Source organism: Otolemur garnettii, unplaced genomic scaffold, assembly GCF_000181295.1.
Source record: "Otolemur garnettii isolate 467f Iridium unplaced genomic scaffold, OtoGar3 scaffold00008, whole genome shotgun sequence".
Classification (NCBI taxonomy): domain Eukaryota; kingdom Metazoa; phylum Chordata; class Mammalia; order Primates; family Galagidae; genus Otolemur; species Otolemur garnettii.
Window position 1 is genome coordinate 12,363,743 of NW_003852403.1, and position 4,969 is coordinate 12,368,711.

The window sequence follows — 4,969 nt, forward strand, 5'->3', positions numbered from 1 at the left end:
GAAAGTTCAACTTCCAAAAGATTTCAAACTACCTACTTATTTTAGATTTTCTTCTTTAATATTCTAATTATGAAAGAACAAATAAACATGAGGAACAAAATTCAAATAATACAAAAGATTTACTGTGCTGCCTTCCCAGAATTAATCACCATTAAATTTCTTGTGGCTCTTTGTACATATATCACAGATTTCTTTTATATGTTTCCCTCTACTAGACCATAGCTATAGCTTTTGAAAAATCTTACACAGAAACAGTTGAAAGAGAAGTCAACAAACAATTGTATAGAAAGCAAAGTAGGTATCACTGCATTGTGTAATTGTTTTTAAAAATGGAAACTTCGGGTAGCACCTGTGGCTCAGTGGGTGAGGCTTAAGCAGTGCACCTGCCTTGGCCTCCCAGAGTGCTGGGATTACAGGCATGAGTCACTGTGCCTACTCTATTTATTTTTTTAATTGACAAATGAAAATTGCATATATTTATAATCTATAACATGTTGTTTTGAACATGTATACATTGTAGAATGGCTAAATGAAGCTCATTAGATGAATTACTTCACATATTCTTTTGCCGTGAGAACATTTAAAATCCACTCTCAACAATTTTTAAGAATATAATATGTTGTTATTGACTATGTTGTACAATAAGGAAATCTTATTTTAAATACTATTACACAAAAATAATTAGCAGTAATGTCTAAATAGTAATATTTTTATTTTTAGACAGAGTCTCACTGCCAGCTGTTTAGAGTGCAATAGTGTCATAATTGCTCACTGCAACCTCAAACTCTGAGGCTCAAGCCATCCTCCTGCCTCAGCCTCTTGTGTAACTAGAGACTCCAAGCCTGTGCCAAGAGGCATGCCTAGTGTTTCTATTTTAAGTAGAGACAGGGTCTTACTTCTGCTCAGGTTGTTCTCAAGCTCCAGACCTTAAGTTAGCCTCCTGCTTTGTCCTCCCAGGGTGCTAGGATTATAGGCATGAGCCACTGTATCCAGCCTAGATGATAGATTTTTCATGATCAAACAAAAAATATTAGTTTAGATCTCTATAGAGATAATAAGGAGGGGCAATACCTTTTGTGCTTAGATTCGGATATTCATAAATGATGATTCATACTTACACACCATGTCTATAAAGCTTTTTAAGTCCTAGGCACCCACTGTCTTGTGAGCTTTTTTTTTCTTTGAATGCCACATGTCTTCTGTACTTTCTTTGATTATTATCATAGTCTTTACATCAAGATATAGAGCAATGATAGTGTTTTTTTTTAAAGCTTAGTGTTAAATATTAAATATCTTCCCCATTTTAATTTTACATTCTTCTGCCAAGAAAAAAACTTAAAACTCAAGTTATTTGAAGGCTGAATATACTTTCATGATTAGCTGGGTTATGTAAAAGTTGGCGGCTTTCTTCTTTCTGCTGTGTAAGCATATCTAAGCCCTAGAAAGATGGGACCAGGTTATATAAATGTTTCGAAAATGTCCCTCCCTTACCCCCAATTATAATTGTGCTACAGAATAGATGGCCTGTTATAAGCCAGGTTACAAAGTAAGGAAGGGGGTAAGGGAGGGAGATTTTCTTCCAGAAAAAAAAACAGAATTTCTGAAAATTCTGAGTCCATAATTTTTTCCCAAAATGGTGGAGAGGGGATAAAATCTCAACATGAGTTTCAAAGTACTGTTCCTGTGAGGGGCTGGTAGTTGCCTTGCTGGAGAGGGGAATGGCTAAGTTTGACCATCCCCTCTTTTCACAGCTAGGGGAATAGAAATGTTAAGTTTATTGCCCAGTGGGTGTTAAAGTGGGCTAAAGCTTGGTTGGTACTGAATTCTCTAACAGGTTGTTTCTAGAAACAGACAACTCACACTCTCACTTCAGCAAAGAAATTTTTAAAAGCACTTGGGAAGTTCCTCCTCCACCCCTTAGGTGGGAAGTCTCAGAGAAGGGAAACATCAGTACCGTCACCTTCTAGGCCATAATGGAATTCCTGAAAGTTGGAGAAAAAGGAACTTTCATAAAAGTGAATAAAGGCTGCTTCCACCACCGGGCCACAGAAAATAAGATGAGACTGGAACCATGTCAGATTTTCTAGGAAAGAAGCACTCAGGAATTGGAGCAGCATGAAGGCCAGCTCCAGTGATGTACATCACAGCCATGAGGAACAGCCCACCTGTCTGACCCACTGTGGTGGCCTTGATAATGCCCTCAGCAATATAGTAAAGTGCATGGTGGGCACAACACCACTCAAGCAAGTCCTAGGAACACTGCTGCTCTTGTCTGCCATGCTTAGGAGTCGCAAACTGGTCCCACTATGCCACAGTGGTGGCAGAAATGCCCAGGATACAGACAATGGAGAGGTAGATGAGCCATGCTGTGGGGAGCAGCAGAAAGGGTAATAGAGCCAGGGGACGGAGCTCCCTATAATCAGTAGAGAGTTCCCTGAATAGTCCAGTTTGGAAAAAGTCCAATAGATTTTCTCTGAATGACAACAGACAGTATAGAAGAGCCAGGAGAAGCTGAGGCAAAGCACTGCACCCAAAAAGAACATCCCCCAAACCACCTTCTTCTGTTGAGGGGCCATGAGGCACATATTTGGTCTAAGCATGGCCAAGATTCCAAAAAAGAGAAACAGCATAAAACCAAGCAGATAGGTCCAGATGTTGCCAGTTTCTGTATAGATGCAGAAGATGCTCCTGAAGCAAGCCTGAAAGGAGGGCATGGGTGAGCTATGGCCATGTAGCAGGTAGTCATTGTCCTTTAGCCAGTCAGGGTCCACATCACACAGGATGACCCTCCAGCGGCCTTTTCAGACCTTACACACAAACTCCTCCATCTTCTCCATGCTATGGTGGGCTTGCAGGGGAAGTGTCAGTACCCGTATCTCCTCTTCCTGGGGCTCTGGGCATGTTTGCTCTTCTTCAGCTTTAGTTGGATTGGCAATTACTCATTTGCCCTTCTCTTCCAACAGGGCTCTGAGTTTAGCCAGTTCCACTGTGTCAGTTTCCCCTTTACTGGCAGGAGCCCCATTGCCCTGTGCCACCATAGATGTTGTGGGACAACATGTGGCCCTGCAGCTTCAGCTTGGGGAAAGGTTGCGTTCTGTGAGCCCCGGGGGCAGAAAGCTCCCTGTGGTGGTAGATGAGCCAGAGGGTAGGCTCTGCCAGCTCTGGAAGGGGCGCCACTTAAACTTTTTTTTTAAACATTCAAAAAAAGCAGAAGCATTTCTGTATCTCTTCTTGACTAACTTTCCTAAAGCAGAGCTCTAACCATTTTACTATCCTGCTCTAAAACCTTTAATTCCTTTTCTTTACCTATGAAACTAACCATATTTTCATTGATTCTGCCAACATTTAATACTCTTCACAGAATGATATAACTGTACCTTTAGTCTACTTCTTTACTTGGTGTATGGCTCTAAATAGATACTTTAAGTTGCTGCCTCCATGGTTTTGCTTATGCTATTCTAAGGCCATCTCTCCTTTCTCCTTATATCTCCACTCATTACAATTACAGAGCTAGATGGTATATAATGATATATAGACTATGCAACCTAGTTCATCCTCTGTGGAAAGGAGTATGGAGATTCCTCAAAGAACTAAAAGTTGACCTACCATTTAATCCTGCAATCCCATTACTAGGTATCTACTCAAAAGAAAAAAGAGTCATTTTATCATCAGGACATTTGCACTTAAATGTTTATAGCAGCATTATGCACAATTGCAAAGATGTGGAAACAATCCAGGTGACCTTCAACACATGAATAGATTGATAAAAGATGGAGATTTTGTATCTTTTATAACAATCTGGATGGATTTGGAGAACGTTCTCCTAAGCAAAGTATCACAAGAATGGAAAAACAATTAGTACACCTGATTGTTTCGACCTCCAAAGGCGTTGTGACCCACAGGTTGAGAACCGCTGCTACAGTACTTTGTATATTTTCATCTTACCATCTCCCTTCAACTCCTCCTTACAATCTTAATAGTTTCCTTCAGTGCTTAGTTAAAACCAGTAGATTAACAACTCCCTGCTCAGGAGAGAAAAAAACTAAATTAAATTCAGGTAAGGGTGGGTAATTTCAGGTAATTGAATTAAATTAAATTAAATTTTAAAAAGAGAGTGGGTAAATTCTCACCCAACACCCATTGCACAGGTATATTGCTCACTTCCTGGGTGAAGGACACAACTACAACCTGGACTTCAACCTTACAAAAGAAAACTTTGTAACCAAATTGTGTGTAACCCCATATTAATCTGAAATTTTAAAAGACGTTAACTTTAATATAAAAAACGGGAGGAAATGATATATTTTCCTATCAGATTATGCATAATCAAGCTCTAGAAGGATATGTAAGAAACAGCAGTGAGGGAGTAGGAATTAGGCAGGGAGGAACTAAAGCAGGAAGTAGACTTTTTCATCCTGTAGCTTTGGATTTATTTTTTTGAAAATTTAACTATGTGAATGTATTGCCTCTTGTAAAATGTAAAGAAAGTGATGCAAGTGAGCCAAAAACAATTATCTTTCAAGACCCAGATAATATCACCTATATAAAGGCTTTCTAATATTTGATATATATGATTTTTTTCTTTCTTTTAGAACCTTATAGTACAGTAGTTCTCAACCTTCCTAATGCCGCAACCCTTTAATACAGTTCCTCGTGTTGTGGTGACCCCCACACATGAGGGGCGGTGTCTTGGTTCCTAAGACCATCAGGAAATATGTGTTTTCCAATGGTCTTAGGCAACCGCTGTGAAAGGAGAAAGGGTCATTCGACCTCCAAAGGGCTCGTGACCCACAGGTTGAGAACCACTGCTATGGTACTTTGTATATTTTCATATTTTAATCTAATATTATTTATTTATGTGCATTTCTTATCATTTCCCTTCAACCCCTCCTTACAGTCTTAATAGTTTCCTTCAGTGCTTGTTGACATCTTAATTATTTTGCTTTCTTTCTTTTTTTTTTTTTTTTTT

At 39.2% G+C, this 4,969-nt stretch overlaps 1 protein-coding gene and 1 pseudogene across 2 annotated transcripts in view; one reads left to right on the forward strand and one right to left on the reverse strand.

Moving 5' to 3' along the window:
• Positions 1–4,969, forward strand: part of ECD (ecdysoneless cell cycle regulator) — a 42,190-nt gene that overhangs the window by 9,375 nt on the left and 27,846 nt on the right. The window lies entirely within an intron of this gene.
• Positions 1,902–3,038, reverse strand: LOC105886405 (annotated as a pseudogene).